At 46.3% G+C, this 18,125-nt stretch overlaps 5 non-coding genes and 1 pseudogene across 5 annotated transcripts; 1 reads left to right on the top strand and 5 right to left on the bottom strand.

The window, feature by feature from the left end:
• Positions 1–11,711: 11,711 nt before the first annotated feature.
• LOC121446660 lies at positions 11,712–11,811 on the bottom strand (annotated as a pseudogene).
• Positions 11,812–12,132: 321 nt separating this feature from the next.
• On the bottom strand, positions 12,133–12,204 carry Trnaa-ugc. Its single transcript has one exon. It is a non-coding gene; the product is annotated as a tRNA-Ala (tRNA).
• Positions 12,205–13,848: 1,644 nt separating this feature from the next.
• Trnad-guc lies at positions 13,849–13,920 on the bottom strand. The gene has a single exon. It is a non-coding gene; the product is annotated as a tRNA-Asp (tRNA).
• Positions 13,921–14,308: 388 nt separating this feature from the next.
• Positions 14,309–14,381, bottom strand: Trnaf-gaa. Its single transcript has one exon. It is a non-coding gene; the product is annotated as a tRNA-Phe (tRNA).
• Positions 14,382–16,102: 1,721 nt separating this feature from the next.
• On the bottom strand, positions 16,103–16,174 carry Trnad-guc. The gene has a single exon. It is a non-coding gene; the product is annotated as a tRNA-Asp (tRNA).
• Positions 16,175–16,432: 258 nt separating this feature from the next.
• Trnaa-ugc lies at positions 16,433–16,504 on the top strand. The gene has a single exon. It is a non-coding gene; the product is annotated as a tRNA-Ala (tRNA).
• The last annotated feature ends 1,621 nt before the right edge of the window (positions 16,505–18,125 follow it).

The raw sequence follows: 18,125 nt of genomic DNA, 5'->3' as shown, positions 1-18,125 counted from the left end.
CAGTCCCTTAATTCATTAAATAAGATGTAAAGTCCTTAAGATTTGTACATGTTTGCGGAACGTGATGGAGCACGCCTTCAATCCCAGTGTTTGAGGCCTGTCAGTCCACAAAGTGAGCTCCAGGTCAGCCAGGACTATTACACAGAAACCCTGTCTTGAAAAACCACAAAAGTAAAACAAAAACAAACAAACAAAAGAATCCCTGGGGTCTCCAGAGAGATGGCTCAGCAATAAGAAGAGGTATAACTTTCAGAGGACCTGAGTTCAGTTCCCAGTACCCAAGTCAGTCAGTTCATGATGGCCTGTGATTACTGCTTCAGGGAGTCAAATGTCCCTGGGGGAACTGACAACGCATGTGGCATACGTCGTACAGACACACACACACACACACACACACACACACACACACACACACATATACATATGTTATTAAAAATAAAATAAACCTTTCCTTTGCTGGGAATGTCTTTAATCCCAGCAATTTTTTACTTTTTTTGGAGACAGGGTCTCCATACATAGCCCTGGCTGCCCTGGGCTCACGCTGTAGACCAGGTGGGGCTCTAACTTGCAGGGATCCTCCTGCCTCTACTAACCACCAGGTTAGATTTCACAGATTTCAGGCATGTCTGGTTTCCTGGCTTAGGAATTCATAAAAAGTCAAGATGAAAGGTTTTAATTTCTGTGATTTCCATGAATGAAGTCATATGCCACTGAGAAATTAAAATGTCATTCTCTGGGTTTGGGACACCCCGGTGGTTTCTGAGACAGATTTCTGTGCAGGTCAATTCTTTCTAGATTTCAGACAGAAGTTTGGCAGGGGACAACACCGTGAGGCTGGATCTAAAGTGACGCTGGCCTTCAGAGCCACCAGGCTATATTTGGCTGTGCTTTGCTTCAGCCTTGTGATTCCTGTTTGTTGGCTGAGTCATCAGCTTGGTGGTGTCAGCACTTTCCAGTCTAGAAGGTTCAGAGCCAAACAGCCTTGGTTTCAGGGGTGGGGGAAGAAGAGGAGGAAAAAGGCTTGAGGACTAGACCTGGCCAAGGGTTAGCTTGAAAAGGGAAGAATGGTCAGAGGGTCTTGGGAGAAGGAAGAGAATATGGGGGTAAATGTGTAAGAAATAGATTATTATTTTATTTCCAACAAACATCAAAATGTTTACATTACATTACAGGAATGAAAATATAGTGAAACCCATTGTTATAATTATATATGCTAATTTTTGTCAGGTCAAGTTCTCTGGAAGTGGACACATGGTTTGGTTTTGTTTTGTTTTGTTTTGTTTTTCAAGACAGGGTTTCTCAGTAGCTATGGAGCCAGTCCTGGAACTCACTCTGTAGTCTAGGAGACAGAAGCAGCCGGCCTTAAACTCACAGAGATCTGCCTGCCTCTGCCTCCTGAGTGCTGGGATTAAAGGAGTGTGCCACCATCACCTGGCAACATGCAGATTTTTTTTTAACATTTTATTATTGCGGGGGCTGGAGAGATGGCTCAGAGGTTAAGAGCATTGCCTGCTCTTCCAAAGGTCCTGAGTTCAATTCCCAGCAACCACATGGTGGCTCACAACCATCTGTAATGGGGTCTGGTGCCCTCTGCTGGTCTGCAGGCATACACACAGACAGAATATTGTATACATAATAAATAAATAAATAAATATTTAAAAAAAAAAACATTTTATTATTGCTTTGTTTTGTTTGAAACAGGGTTTCTCTGTGTACCTCTGACTGTCCTGGAACTGGCTTTGTAGATCAGGGTGGCCTGGAACCCAGAGATCCACCTGCCTCTTTCAGAGGACAACTTAAAGGAGTTAAGTTGGGTCAAAGGGGTGAGCTGCCACTGCCCGGTGACACATGGATTTTTTTTTTTTTTTTTTTTTTGGTTTTTCAAGACAGGGTTTCTCTGTGGCTTTGGAGCCTGTCCTGGAACTAGCTCTTGTAGACCAGGCTGGTCTCGAACTCACAGAGATCCGCCTGTCTCTGCCTCCCGAGTGCTGGGATTAAAGGCGTGCGCCACCACTGCCCGGCGACACATGGATTTTTAAAATGTGTGTGTGTGTGTGATGTGTGTGGTATGTATATGTGTGTGTTGTTGTGTGGTGTGTGTTTGTGTGATATATGTGTGTGTTGTGTGTGTGTCTGTGTGGTGTCTGTGTGTGTGTGTGCGTATGTATTTGGTGTGTGTGTCTGTGTGGTGTGTGTGTGTCTGTGTGGTGTGTCTGTGGTGTATTGTGTGTGTAGGTCAGAAAACAACTCAAAACAGTCAAGTTGGTTATTTCCCTCTCCCCGTGGGTCCCAGAGAGTAAACTCATGTTATCAGCAGGCTTGTAAGCACCTTTACTTGCAAACCCAGCCTCCCATTTTTTCCATTTTGTTTTGTTTTGTTTGAGACAAAGTTTCTCTGTGCAGCCCTGGCTGTCTTGGAACTCGCTCTGTAGACCAGGCTAGCCTCAACTCACAGAGATCTGCCTGTCTCGGCCTCCCAAATGCTGGAATTAAAGGCGGCGTGTGCCGCCAAGCCCAGTTCCAGTCTCCCGTCTTTAAATATATATTTTAAATAATCCTTGAGAAGTTCATACATACATACAATATATTTTTATCATACCTTCCCCATTTCCTTCCTGCAGCTCCTTCCTGGGCACCTCTACCGACTCCCCCTCTTAATTTCCCATTTAAATTGTCATTTTGTTTTTTAATAACCCATCAGCACTGTGTTCCTACAACAAACAGAGGTGACCTGCTTCTCAAGGGCACAAGGCAAGCAGGCTGGAAGGAAACGGCCTCCCCTCAGAGCTGGCTGCGGCTTCCCAACACAGCAGCTTCCTAGTCAGGAGCGAGCCATCCAGCCAAACTCTCACAATCCTCAGGGTAAAGGGTGGATAATACTAGTCCCAGTCACAGAGACCAGAGACACTCTGTGACAAATCACAGTGACAGCAACTGCCACCCACACGGAATCCTGCGTCCCCAGATGTCCGGTACAGAGAACTGGGGGGAGATTATCACAGTCGCTGGTCCATTATTCTGAAAGGGACTCCAACGTCTTCATGTCCTACTTGGCCTCGGGACTTCGGTGTCAAGTCACAGCCCTAAATCCCAAACCTCCTGACCTAGAATGGGGAAGTGCTCGAACGTGCTGGAAGTCTCCTGACTCACTAGATTACTTTCGCAGTTCGTTCCGCACACAGATCCGTTCTTTGCAGGCTACCAGGGATGATTGCTTCAAAGCTGGCACCAATGGGGACCGAGAAAGGGCCCCAGCAACAGGGACCGATTGGCTGAGGACAACCTACGCGTGGTGAGCTGAGAAGGGCTAGGCCCCCAACTTCCTGATGGGGGTGGGGCCGGGTGACAGCTGCCTACGTGTCCTCCGCCGGGTTTACCTGGTCTGAAGGTCACACCTGGTGTGTCACTGGGCTCCGTTCTAAGGGACGGGAGGAAGCACAAGGGTCAGCTGGTGTTTTTCTCCCCAAAAGGAAGTGTGGAGCCAGAAGTCTGTTTTGTCACGCGTTGTATAACCAGACAAGGTTACCAAGGGCAGGCCTCAGCTTGTAAAGCGAAGAGACAGAGAAAAACAGGGTGTTGTGTTCTGCTTCCTGTTTATGAACAAGGGCAGAGAGGCTGGACTTGGCCTCACTCACACGGGAGCCAGCCATGGCCCACCATGTCAACTCCGTGCTCTCTACACGTTTCTAATTTTGGAAAATTTAGAGAATTACTTAGTTTTGATTTGGGTTTTTGAGACCAAGTCTCACTATGTGGTCCTGGCTGTTCTGGAACTATATAGACCTTGCTGAATTCGAACTCAGACAGATCTGCCTGCCTCTGATATTGGCCACACACACCCTCCCCCCCAGGTCTTAAATATGTCATTGGTTTTTTTTTTTTTCGTTGTTGTTGTTTTTTTTTTATACATTTTTTTTACTGATATTTATTGAGCTGTACATTTTTCTCTGCTCCCCTCCCTGCCTCTCCCCTCCCCGTTTAATCCTCCCCCAAGGTCCCCATGCTCCCAATTTACTCAGGAGATCTTGTCTTTTTATACTTTCTACTTCCCATGTAGATTATATCTATGTAAGTCTCTCTTAGTGTCCATATTGTTGTCTAAATTCTCTGGATTGTGGTTTGTAGGCTGGTTATCTTTGCTTTATGTTTAAAAACCACCTATGAGTGAGTACATGTGATAATTGTATTTCTGTGTCTGGGTTACCTCACTCAAAATAATGTTTTCTAGTTCCATCCATTTTCCTGCAAGATCCTGTCTTAAAAACAAAATCAAGCCCAGATGTGATGGCGAGAGCCTTTAACTCCAGTATTCAGGAGGCAGAGGCAGGCAGATCTCTGAGTTTGATGCAAGTTCCAGGACAATTAGGGTTACACAAAGAAACCCTCGTCTTAAAAATCCAAACCAACCAAATAAAACTCAAAGCAAATAATTCTCAGAGCTCAGCGCTGAGGTCTGAGCTTCAGAGCAGACCATGGTGCCTGGGCCCTGTGTGAGCTGAGATCCAGAGTCCAGCCTTTCTACCTTTGTTCATAAACCAGAAGTGTTTCTCTCTCTCCCTTTGCTTTACAAGCTGAGGTCTGATCTTGGCCAATAAAAGAAAAGAAATGAAATCTAGTACAGCTAATGTTTTTTGTAAAAGCTGCTTCTGCAGAGTTTAGATTGCCTTCACAGACAGGTACTAGTCGTGAACGTTCATGACCGTGGGCATAGCCTCATTCCTTCCCAGATACATCATCGGAGGATCTCACATTGTTTACAGTAAAGGTGCCTGTCTCCTGTATCGCTGTGGGCTTGGCTTAGCTCTTAGAGATGGCAATCCTGACAGGAGCCCTCAGGAGCCAGTCAGCTGTCTCATTGAGGTTTCCTAACAACCCTGTGAAGACAGTAACTTCAAACCCCACCCCAGTTCTGTTCCACCATCACAAAAAATGGAAGGGAGCCCTTTTCCACACTCTTTGGGATCCCCACATCATACATAAGTCTGTATTAAAAATACCTTTATTTAGTTACTTATTTTTGCCTTTTCAGTAGTCTTGGCTGTCCTGGAGCTAGCTCTGTAGACCAGGCTGGCCTCGATCTTACAGAGATCTGCCTGCCTCTGCCTCCTGAGTGCTGGGATTAAAGGCGTGCGCCACCAATGCCCACTCCCCTTATTTTTTTCAAAGAGTAGTTTTTCTTTTTTTTTTATGATTTACTTTATTTTATGTGCATTGGTGTGAAGATGTCAGATCCCCTGGAACTGGATTTACAGACAGTTGTGAGCTGGGAATCGAACTCTGGTTCTCTGGAAGAACAGGCAGTACACTTAATCATCGAGCCTTCTCTCCAGCCCTTTCTTCCCTTTTTAAAGACAGTCTGACTGTATAGCTCTGGCTGCCTGAAACTGGCTTTGTAGACCAAACTGGCCTTAAATGCAAAGAGGTCTTCCTGTGTCTGCCAGCTGAGTGCTGAGATTAGAGACAGTTTCCATACCCAGACTTCCTCCCTTTTTAAAAACCTATTATTCATTTATTACTGGGGGTGGAGCTGTGGGCTGTGTGTGTGTGATGACATGCACGAGGAGGTAATATCAACCTTGTGGAGCCCACTCTCTCCTCCCACCCTTACACGGGTGGGGCTGAATTGGCAGTTACCGCTTTACTCACTGGGTTATCTCAATGCCCCAACCCTGTTTGTCTAGAGATTTACTTGTTTCTACTCTATGTGTATAGGTGTTTGCCTACACATATGGTCTGGGCATCACTTGCATGCAGTAACTGAGGAGGCCAGAGAAGGCATAGAATCCACTGGCACTGGAGTTATAGTGTTATGGCTAAAGAAGCTCCATTTTATGCTAGGTATCCATCTAGTGCCCACCCATTCACTGGTACCCACCAGCCATTTGTTGCTGATTCCAGTCCCTGGAAGATAAGTTCCCAGTAACCCTGACTCAGTGACCCCACCCAAAAATGTACATCCCTGACTACCTAGTTATGATATGACTAACTGCTTTTTTTATTACACAGATACCCAAATATTGTTTGTTTTTGTTTTTTGAGACAGAGTTTCTCTTTGTAGCTTTGGTGCCTGTCCTGAAACTAGCTCTTGTAGACCAGGCTGGCCTTGAACTCAGAGATCTGCCTGCCTCCCGAGTGCTGGGGTTAAAGGCTCCCAAATATTGTATTGAATTTCCTTAACTTCTTCTTTTTTTTTTTTTTTTTTTTTTTGGTTTTTCGAGACAGGGTTTCTCTGTGGTTTTGAAGCCTGTCCTGGAACTAGCTCTTGTAGACCAGGCTGGTCTCGAACTCACAGAGATCCGCCTGCCTCTGCCTCCCAAGTGCTGGGATTAAAGGCGTACGCTACCACCGCCCGGCTTTCCTTAACTTCTTAACTTGGCAGACCACAACAGTTTTTACTTGCCTACACAGATATTGAACATTTTCATGTGATTTTCCTCTTTTAAAAGTCCTTCCTCAGTCAGGCGGTGGTGGCGCACGCCTTTAATCCCAGCACTTGGGAGGCAGAGGCAGGCGGATCTCTGTGAGTTTGAGGCCAGCCTGGTCTACAAGAGCTAGTTCCAGGACAGGCTCCAAAGCTACAGAGAAAAACCCTGTCTTATGTAGATCTAATCTACATGGGTAGTAGAAAAAGACACGATCTTCTGAATAAATTGGGAGCATGGGGACCTTGGGAGAGGGTTGAAGGGGAGGGGAGAGGCAGGAGGGGAGCAGAGAAAAATGTAGAGCTCAATAAAAATCAAATACACACACACACACACACACACTTACATTAAAAAAAGAATAACCCTGTCTTGGGGGGAAAAGGCCTTCCCCATGCCCCTCCTACATGGCAATCTCAAATCTGGCTCAGTTTGTTCATCCTGTTAGCAGCTAATTAATGAACCTTTTAATTATAACTGGATTGAGTCCATGGTCTTTTCCTAGAGATCACAAAATCTTTAACAAGAGATGATTGTGAGTGCTGGGAAGTAAACTCTGGTCGTCTGCAAGTGTTTGTAAGTGCTGAGCCATCTCTCCAGGTCCCTGTGCTCTCTCTAGAGTTTCATACTATACCATTCAGGCTGATCATAAACTCCATGTGGTCTTCCTGCCTTAGCCTTCCAAATGCTGGGATTCAGAACTGAGCCACAACAACCCATCTTTCTGGGTTTCTCTGTGTAGTCCTGACTGTCCTGGAACTCACTCTGTAGACCAGGCTGGCCCTGAACTCACAGAGATGCACCTGCCCCTGCTTCCCTGGGTGCTGGGATTAAAGGCATGTGTCACCACCGCCTGGCATAAAACCATCTCTTTTAAACACTTAGCTCACCCCTCCCCTAATCTTCCCCATCCATGAACATCTAACGGACTCCGCATTCATCTTCCTGCCTTTCTCTGACGTTCCCATCCATGGACTTCTAACGGGCTCTAACGGACTTTTCTTACTGTAAAAGACATTTTTATTTTTTTATTTAAAATATTTATTTATTTATTATGTATACAATATTCTGTCTGTGTGTATGCCTGATGGCCAGAAGAGGGCACCAGACCCCATTACAGATGGTTGTGAGCCACCATGTGGTTGCTGGGAATTGAACTCAGAACCCTTGGAAGAGTGGGCAATGTTCTTAACCCCTGAGCCAGCTCTCCAGCCCTAAAAGACATTTTTAATTAGTATTTTCTGGTTAGCGTGCAAACTGCCAGGTTTCATGAAGCCATTCCCGTGCATATGTGTCATTGTATGTTCTCCACATTCACCATTTAAAGTTATTTTTGTTGTTGTTGTTTTGAGACAAGGTCTCTTAGCTCACAGTGGTCTGGAACTCATCATATAGCTCGGCCATCCATGTTCTGGAAATATGGGTAATGAACATATATTTCTTCCAGCTTAAAATGCAGCAGTTGAAAAACAAAATTGTCATTTTTTAAATATTTTTTGTCTTTATATCCCATCCAGAGTTTCCCTCCCTCATCTCTGCCCAGTCCCCCCCTACCATCCACTCCTCCTCCACAGATGCACTTGGGCATCCCATGGATATTAGTCATTTAGCCATTCATGGTATATCAAGTTACAGTGAGACTAGGCACCTATCAAGATTGGATGAGGTTATCTGATGGAAGGAATGGGTCCCAAAAGCAGGCCACAGAGTCAGAGACATCCCTGCTCTCACTGTTAGGAGTCTTACATGAAGAAGACCACACTACACAAATGTAACATATATATGCAGAGGGCCTAGGTCAGTCTTTTGCACAATTCCTGTTTGTCAGTTCAGTCTCTGTGAGCCCTTATGAGCTCCTGTTAGTTCTGTGGGTTTTCCCATGGTGCCCTTGACATCACCATGTCCTACAATCCTTCCTTCCCTTCTTCTGAAGGATTCCCAGAGCTCTGCCATATTTTTGCTGGGCATTGGTGACTCGTGCTTTTAATTCCAGCACTTGGGAGACAGAGGCAGGCAGATCTCTGTGAGTTCAAGGCCAGCCTGGTCCACAAAGCTAGTTCCAGGATAGCCAGGGCTACAAAGAGAAACCCTGTCTTGAAAAAACAAACAAAAACGAAAGAAAGAAAGAAAGAAAGAAAGAACAAATTTCACCAATTCATAACTCTTTGGAGTGTTGGCCCCTAGAGTCCAATTACCGAGGAGGAGGAGTCGCCCCCCCAGAGACCGTCTCTCACTACCACAGCTGATGTAAAAGCATGAGGATTTTATTAGTTCTGTCATGACAGGGTCTCAGCATTCGGGAGGCTAGAAGACTCCGAATGTCTGGTACAGGCTATTTTTAAAGGGAAAAACCACAGAAGAAAGGGGTGTCTGGGGGTTGTTCTTTAACTATTATGATTGGCTTATTCAAAAGGGCTATTACCAATAATTGGCTGGAGAGTGGTTGCCAGATCAGATGAGGTAAGGGAAAACATCTGAGGGTCACTTTGCCCCTTTCCCAGGGCCTGAGTCAAAACATCACTCAGTCAATACCTAAGGGTTATCTTGCCCCTATTCAGGGAGATGGAAAGTTCCCAACATCTCAGTACATGCATGTGTAGCTGTTAGGTCCTTGGTTCCCAGTGGGGAGGGGAAGTACTGAGAGGTTTCAGAAATGTCTTCAGAATTGTCTTAAAGTTTTACAGAAGAAGCCCCTCTCCTAGCAAAGCCTTTGGCAATGACGACCCCTCCTGGTGTTTTACCTTATCCCGAGTATTGGTATTGGTAAAAGGATAAAGGATAAAACAGAAGCAGGTTATTAGCTTCCTGTCAGAGCAGACAGAGATCGTTTTAAAAATCACCATCAACGTCTTTTTAACCCTTGTTGACATTAGGGAGAAAGAACCTTCCCCCAACTCATTAAGCCAGTGTGTCAGCCCATAATTGGTGAGACATGTTAGTATCTTGTCTCAAAAATAAAAACTTTGCCCGGCACTCAGGAGGCAGAGGCAGGTGGGTCACTGAGTTTGAGGCTAGCCTGGTCTACATGGTGAGGTCAAGAGCAGGGGTACTTAGTGAGACCCTGTTTCAAATATGATAATAGGCAGGAGAAATGACTCAGCAGGTAAGAGCGCTGGCTTTAGTTCTAAGGGATTTGACACCCTCTTCTGGCCTCCTCAGGCACCAGGCACACACGTGGTGCAAATGCAAACACCCACACATAAAAGTAAATAAATCTTTAAAAATAACTGAGAAAAACTTTGACATAAAAGGGAAAAAGGGTAGATTGGGAATGAGGGTGTTGAAAATGGGAGCGAGAGATGGGATTAACAGCAAGATCCCTTGTTTACATGTGTGACATTGGCGACAATTAACAAAAGCCAGCCAGGAAGAAACACAAAATTATTCAATTTGCAGGACAATAGATGAAATTGAAAAAATATCATATTAAGTGAAGTAACTTGGGCTAAGAGAGACAAACATCACATGTTCTCTTTTATATGGGAATGTTATTTTCTAATTTTTATATATGAACTGTAAGAAACTAGGGGGTATAGAAGGAGGAAAAACGGGGCTTTATGAATAGCAGTGGCAGGGTAATAGAAGACATGAAGTAAGGAAATGGAAAGCGAAGCTGGGTGTGGTAGCGCACATCTTTAATCCCAGCACTGGAGAGGCAGAGGCGGGTGGATGTCTTGGGGGTTTTGAGGCCAGCCTGGTCTAACAGTGAGCTCCAAGACAGCCAGAGCTACATATAGAGACCCTGTCTCAAGGAAGGAAGGAAGGAAGGGAGGAAGGAAGGAAGGAAAGAAGGAAGGAAGGAAGGAAGGAAAGAAAGAGAAAGAAGGGGGAATAAATAGTGGGGCAGAAGGGTTTAAGCAGGGATGGAGCCTGGGAGAACATTACGTTTTTTCTTATGGCTCAGCGAATAAGAGCAATTATGGTTCTTGCAGAGACCCGTGTTTGGTTCCCAATATCCACATGAGGAGACCAAGCAACACCAAGTAGGTACAGGAATGCTCTAAGAGATCTGTTTCTCTCTCTCTCTCTCTCTCTCTCTCTCTCCCTCTCTCTCCACCCCACTTTTTTTTTTAAATAAAATAAGCTGGTAGTTTTGATTTATGCCTTTTATCTGACCACTTGAGAGGCAGAGGCAGGTGGATCTCTGTGAGTTCCCGATTAGCCTTGTCTACATAGTGAGGTCCAAGTCAGCCAGAGCTGCGGTGTAAAACTGTTTCACAGGAGCCAGTCAACAGTCAGCTTTGATGGAGAAGGGGCTCAGAAGCTATGCAAAGTTGATGGCTGACAGGAAGGGAGGGTCCCTGGTAGGCTGACCATACTCCAGCGAATGGCCCCACCCATGGTATACGGGGAGCACAAATTGGACTCGGTGAGTGTACATATATATGGGGGGGGGCATGAGTTTGGGAGGATGGGACATGGGGATAGGATGATCCTGGAGGAACTGGAGGGGCAATGTGAGGGATGAATACGATACGAAGACATTGTTTGTTTATTTTTGTTTTTTTTTGAGACAGTTTCTCTATGTAACAGCCATAACTGTCGTGGAACTAGCTCTTGTAGACCAGCTTGCCTCTGCCTCCGAAGTGCTGGGATTAAAGGTGTGCACTCATATTGGCACAATGACAAATATTTACTGCCTGGGGTTACAAGCACTGGCTGTTCCTGCAGAGGACCTAGGTTCAGTTCCCAGCACCACGCGACTGCTCCCAACCATCTGTAACTCTAGATCCAGGGGACCTGACACCCTCTTCTGGCCTTGAACACTCCAAGCACATGGTACCTAGAAACATGCAGAAAAAAACCGATGCAGGTGAAATAAAACACAAAGTAATAATTTAAAAATAAAATAAAGGGCCAGGCACAGTGGTTTAAGCTTTAAGTCCCAGCAATAAGGAGGCAGGCGATCTCTATGAGTTCAAGGCCAACTTGGTCTCCACAGTAGTTTCCAGGACAGTCAGAGTGGTTTAATGAGGTCTTGTCTCAAAAGGTAAATAAAGAAATAAAGAAAAACAAAGGCCTTGCTTTCTCTAGATCTGATTTTCTGTTATTTGTTTAGTTGTTTTCATTTATGCTTTATGTTTTTTATTTTGTTTTGTCTGTCTTTTTTTTTTTTTTTTTTTTTTTAGCATTTAAAGCCCTAATTGTCCTGGAACTCACTCTGTAGGCCAAGACCTGTTGGCATCGAACTCAGAGATCCACCTGTCTCCCGAGTACTTGGATTAGAGTCGTGCTTGCTTTATTTTTATTAAAGTGCCTTTTTTTTCTTTTTCTTTTCTTTCTTTCTTTCTTTTTTTAATGGAACGCTTCACGAATTTGCGTGTCGTCCTTGCGCAGGGGCCACGCTAATCTCTGTATCGTTCCAGTTTTAGTATAGACAGCACTAAAGTGCACCTTTAATTGGATGGTAAAACACGCAGGTACCGTGCGTCTCTAAGCACGCAAAGGCCCCGGGGTTCAATGTCATGCACGCAAAATCCTCTGATGGTCCTTTCTGGTGCAGCAATCTCCACACCCGTACCGTCCTCACTTTTCCCTGCTGCCTACTCTCTTTTGATTCCTCCAGCAACGCGTATTTAAATTTTTACAGGTAAAATTCTCAGTTCCAAGAGGTTACCTCGTGGCAATCCTTATAAGAATGTCTTTCCTGGCTCTATTTTAGTTGCAAAACCCAGAAATCAAAAAAAAAAAAAAAAAAAAAAGGAAAAGAAAGTGGAGATGCCGGGGATCGAACCCGGGGCCTCATACATGCAAAGCATGCGCTCTACCACTGAGCTACATCCCCCACATGCCGTTGCACCCTCTCGGAAAATCTCTGCTATACTCTGAATAACTTTTTTTTTGTCTTCCTCTAAATTAAATTTGCGTGGGTTTTGAGGGCTTAGCAAAATTAATTGTCTTATATTTACCAAACAAACGTTATCGTTATTGCGTTGATACAAGCTAAAATTTTGCCCGAATCAGAGAACAAAGTAGAAATAAAACAAAAATAAAACCCCAATGAATAAGGACTTGACCTCAGTGTTCCTCACCAGAATTCTCTGCTTCCATACTTTCCGACCTCGATGACTGAGTTTATAACCCTGCTTGAAGCCCTTCCTCTCTCTTTTCCCTCCATGTCACTATTAAAACATGCATCTTTGCGCTCTCTCTCTCTCTCTCTCTCTCTCCCTCTCTCTCTCCCCCCCCCCCCCTTTCTCTGTGTATTTCTGTCTCTCCCTCCCTCCCTTCACCTGCCCTTCTCCTGGAAGAATTTTCTGGAAATGAAAATGACATGGAAATATCCATATTTCTGGATATGAAAATTGTGGGGGTTGCAGACCCCACAATTAGGGCTCAAATTTGGAGCAAGGACTCAGACTGTACTATCTCTGTGAACATTGTCGGGGGCCGGGGGATTGTTCTTTGGGAGTCGCTACACCTGGGGATTGCCTATCACTTCCGGCGTGGATACTGCACCCTCAAATGATCTGCCTGACACCGATACTCATTAGCGCGCTCGCAGCAACTGCAGCCTAGCGCCGTCTGCAAGAAGGTTGGCATAGCAGCTGGCGTTGCCAGACCTCTCTGAGCCTCAAGTGAGACACGGACGGACCCAACCAACCCTGCTCACTAGGACAGGCGACAAGGATAGAGCCTGTATAGGTTCTAGAACGAGATGTGTCAGTGGTCGCTGGTGTGGACTGTAGCAAGGAGCTGCTGCATCCTACACCGTCATCCCCCTGCCCACTGCGTGAAGTCCCACATACATCATCTTGTCCTTGGGTCTCAGGGGGATAGAGACTGCGTTGCTCACAGGGAAGAGAGGAGTCCATGGGCAACCGGTCTGGCCCTTCCTCCTCTGGGTCCGACGCGCTGGGAGAGAACCCGGCAGATAAAAAAGTGTCCGGCTTTGAACAAGGCTCAAGGAACAAGCCGAGGTTGCTCCTCTCCCTCCCCACAGGGATTTGCGCTCGCTATTCCCTCAGCGTGGAATGATTCTCAGTTCTCGTGTTTGGCTCCTTTTTACTGACCACCCAACCTCCCTAAAGGGGCCCACAAGAGAATAAATGAACTGAAGGATGGTGACAGTTTGGGAACATGTACAATGGAAAAGGGACAAGGAAACGTTTCAAATTGACAGACATCAGAAGGTTGTGTGTGGGCAGAGGCTGGAGTAAGGAGACACAGTGTAGGTGGCAGAGTGAGCCGGGTCTGGGCCTCCATCGTGTGATTGAGGGGACCAGGGACACCGAGGTACAGCAACTTTTCTGTGACCAGCTACCCAAGCTGAGCTCACGTGAAAGAGGACGTGGCCCAGCAGTGAGGGTAGAGCTTATTGTTCTTTTGCGGCAGGATGAAGTTTGTCCGTGGGAGTTGAAGAATTTAAATAGGTTGGAAGACGGATTTTGAAAAACACAAACGGAATTAATAAAAAAAAACTTGCAATCTCCCCGTCGGGGAATCGAACCCCGGTCTCCCGCGTGACAGGCGGGGATACTCACCACTATACTAACGAGGAAGAGAGCTATTCGCAGGCTCGGCAAGAACCTCTCTTAAGATGCTTTAAATTTCCTTGACCTATTAGCTTATGAAAGCAAAAAATAATCTGATTGGATTGAAACTCACCCTTGAAATGTCCATTTTCTACTTGATTTTTTAATTTTGACACCTGGATTCAGATCTCAGACATCAATAAATAGACGCCAGCAGACATCAACAAAAATCACAGTGACTAACACATGCTTCGGCATAAGGCGCTTTAGGAACACTTCGATTCGCCCAAAAAGGGAGAAGTTGGGAAGTTTTCAGGACCTTTGGCTTTAGTGCACGGTGCTCAGGGCTTCTGAGAAAAAAATATAAAAACATTTAGTAAATTGGAAGGGAAATAATGCACAAAAGTAAGTAGCTGCCGAAACCCGGGATCGAACCAGGGACCTTTAGATCTTCAGTCTAACGCTCTCCCAACTGAGCTATTTCGGCAGCCGCTGTTACTGTGTTCTTTTGTTCTCCTTCTTGTCGTTTCGAAAGTTTTGCTTCCTTGGCTTTTCTAAGATCCGAAGCCTGGAAATTTACACTACCTGTGTTTCATCCCTTGGTCACACGCAGGCCACTGCCAGGCACCCGGTGGTAACAAACGCTGGCTAGACGAATAAACACTCCAGGCTCTACCTGCTTCCTTCTCTTCGGTGATCAGAAAGGGAAAGGCTTGTATTGGGGACCAGGGGGATAAAAGTGAGGTCCCCGTAGTGGCCAGAAGAAAGATTAGGTTTTCGGCAGAGCTGGAAGGAAGCCCCTGGGGAGTGAATCACAACACAGGTCTTCCCCGACTACTGAAAGCATGCCCACAGGCCGCCTCATCCAGGAGGGGTGAGTGATGGTGTGGCGGTCCAACCCAGAGCTGTGGTGTCTGGGCCACGCCTGCAGATGCGGGCCTAGAGAGGGACTTTGAGGGGACCTAGGAGGAGGAAAGGGACCTTGTTTGACGGCCTTGATCTGGAATTGGGGGTGGGAAGGGGTGAAGATTATGGCCAAGAGTTGGCATGATGGTTGGGTGGAAAGCTGACCTCAGGCACTGTCGTCTTTCCGAGCAAGCAAAGTCAGTCGATTTAGCATACCTAGGTCCCCTAAGTGTACCCGCCAAAAGTCACGTGTCTCAGCTCTGACAATGTGTATGTATGTAATGCGCCAGAACGTGACCTTAAAGAATGTCTACAGCTATGTGGAGTCATTGGGGTGGGTCTTATGATAAGAAGCAGTTGGGAGAGGAAAGACAGACAAACAGACACACACACACACAGAGGAAACACACACCACACACACACACACACACACACACACACACACACACAGAACTATGGGCTTGCAGCCTCCAGTCCCAGAGGACTTAACCTTTCTATTGTTTGGCACTCCCAGCTTTGGGGGCTTCGACATGGCTTTGGCAGCTGCAGGTCACACAGCCAGGCTACAGTACCCATCCATCCTCACACTGGGCTTTCCTGGACAGAACTGAGACTGAGTTCAGGCTCACAACCATCAACTCCAGTTTCAGGGAACCTGGCCCCTCTGGCTGTCATCTACAAACAGCAGGGATGTCCGTAGTGCGCATCCATACACGCGGGCGAAACACATAAAATTATAAACAAATCTTAAAAAAAAAAAGTCATTTTGGGTAAAGTCTTGCCTCAAAAAACAAAACAAAGAAATGGGAGCGGAGGAAATGAAGTTCTGTAAGCTAAGCACTGGGGAGGCTGAGGCAGGACAATTGTTCCTGGAGTTGAAGGCCTGCCAGGGTTACAGGCCAAGCAAGAATTAAAAAACAAAACCTTTGTGAGAAGTGGGCACCTGCTTTATGCTTCTCAGAACATGCTTTACCTTGGCTTTTACAAATAAATAAATAAAAATAAATGACAAAACCTATTCACGACAAAAATGGAGTAAGGTGGGAAAGAGAAATTGGAGAAGGAGGAAGGGGTCTCTGTAGAGTCAGCCCTGTGGGCAGGCTGGGACACACTCTTTGGAGTTGGCATTAGCCAGATGCCTAGGGCTGGACCTCCATCGTACACATATACGAACCCAAGTGAACTTAGGAGGTCCTTGAATTTTAATTCACGAAAGTAGGAAAGGGTAAAGAGACCGAGAGTCTGTCTGATCCGCGGTACAAAACTCCAGGGATTTGTGAAATGCAAAACCTAGCGTGTGGTCTCCCCGTCGGGGAATCGAACCCCGGTCTCCCGCGTGACAGGCGGGGATACTCACCACTATACTAACGAGGACGAACCATACTGAAAGTTTCCCAGACAAGTAACTATAGACGGATAAATGTAAGGCCTTGCACTTACGTTTCCTTTTCTTCTATATTCTTTCTCTTTTGTTCCTTCGATTTTTTTTCTCTGTTTCTTTTCCTCTCTCTTTCTCCCTCCCTTCTTTCTGAGACCTCAGCTCATGACGCCAACGTCACGAGCCGAAATCGGACTTTACAGCAGCGTGTGTTTGATCACCATCACCATTTCGGAAAACCCTGCCCACCGCTAGGGGATGTAGCTCAGTGGTAGAGCGCATGCTTTGCATGTATGAGGCCCCGGGTTCAATCCCCGGCATCTCCACTTTTTGACTTTTATTTAAACAAAACAAAAAACCCTGCATTAAATTAGGTCAGAAAGCAACACAAGAGACCCAGTCCTTCATCCCCACTGAATGGAAAACCCACGCCCCAGGAAGGACCCTGCGTGGCATGCCGGTTTTGCGCGGGCGGCGGAATCAGCATTTGTAAACCAACTCCCGTAGTTACTTATCAAGGGAGCCGGAGGAAAACATTTCATTTCCAAGGAGGTTCTCTAACTGGCGGCTCCAGGGCGCCTATTGTCGCATAATGTGCACCCATCATGTGTCCAAATAAATCGTCAAGTAGCCCAGGAACTTGCAAAGTCCACACAAGGAGTCTCAGCCTTTCTGGAACTCAAATTCCTGCTCTAGGTTAACACTAGGAATGTTTTATGACGATACAGAACTGGGGGGACATCCACAAGAGCTGCATGAACCGGAGCCGGCGGGTGCACACTCGAGTGCGGAGCGGGAGCTTTAAGATGAAAGGGACAGAAAGCTGGCCGGTGTCTGGACTTTTTTAATGAACGGGGACAGAACCAGGTGGAACTGAGGTTTGAAACCCCACCACCACCCCACGGGCCGGAGGATTTGGCTCTATCATCAGTGTTTTAAAGGCTCCTCCTGGCGGCCACGTGAAGTTTTGCAGGCTGGCGCTGGAGGTACAGCGGGTTGGATGGTGGCGGCGGGGTGTTCTGGCTGATTCAGTAGGCAGCTATGTAACATTGCCTAACCCGGGGGCCACGTGCTTTGCTCAGTCATTCCCCTTAGGTTTGTTCTGCCACTCTGAAGCTTGTCACTTTCATATGTGGCCCCCTGACTTTCTACTCTCTACTTCGATAGCATGCATGCCTACACGGAGGTGCGCCAGTGGGCTGGAAAACCATCTATTTAAGCATATTATTTGACGGCTGGAGTTTAGCTCAGTTTGTAGCGTGCTTACCTAGAATGTACAACAGCTAGCACTGCGTAAACCAGGCTTGGTGGTGCATGTCTGTCGTCCCAGCACCCCGAGTGGCGTCTGAGGCTATCCTGGGCTATGAGACGCTTTCTCATTAGCACACCTGGAGGTGTTACTAATCCTATCTGCTCATCAGCCTGGGCGGATTGATTGCCTTGTTCCTTAAAATTCTTTATCCTCACGGAAGATGAGGTTACAGGTGTGAAGCACACCTGCCTGGCTTATGAGGCACTGGGGTGGTATCCTGGGCCACAACTCCAGTCCTTGATGCTTTAACTTCTAAGTGCATAGGGACTATTATTTTTCTGCATGATTGAGAGGGTGAGCATCTCTCCTGTTACCAAGGCAGGCCTCTAAAACCACCTGAATGCTGGTCACCAGGGCAGGTTTGGAGAAAGATAGTTTATTCATAGATGCCAGTCGTGGAGGTGGGAGGACCAGGTCTCCTAGCTGCCTCTCCAACAGTTTGGGTGTTTCTGGATAAAGCAGGGTGATTTAAGGGGTGAATCCGATGAAGTAACCAGTAGGTCAGGAGTTAGTCTCCAAGCTTAAGGGGAAAACAGTACTGGGTCAGCAGTGTCAGAGCACACTGTTCTTTTACCACCCAGAAGATACAGGAAGATTGGTACAAAACTGTCTGAGCCAAGTGTGGTGGCTTACAC

Source organism: Microtus oregoni, unplaced genomic scaffold (assembly GCF_018167655.1).
Source record: "Microtus oregoni isolate MIOR12 unplaced genomic scaffold, Mior012 000003F_ref0000135, whole genome shotgun sequence".
NCBI classification, from domain to species: domain Eukaryota; kingdom Metazoa; phylum Chordata; class Mammalia; order Rodentia; family Cricetidae; genus Microtus; species Microtus oregoni.
The sequence above is the reverse complement of the archived record's forward strand: the minus strand, read 5'-3'. Positions and strand labels throughout refer to the sequence as shown.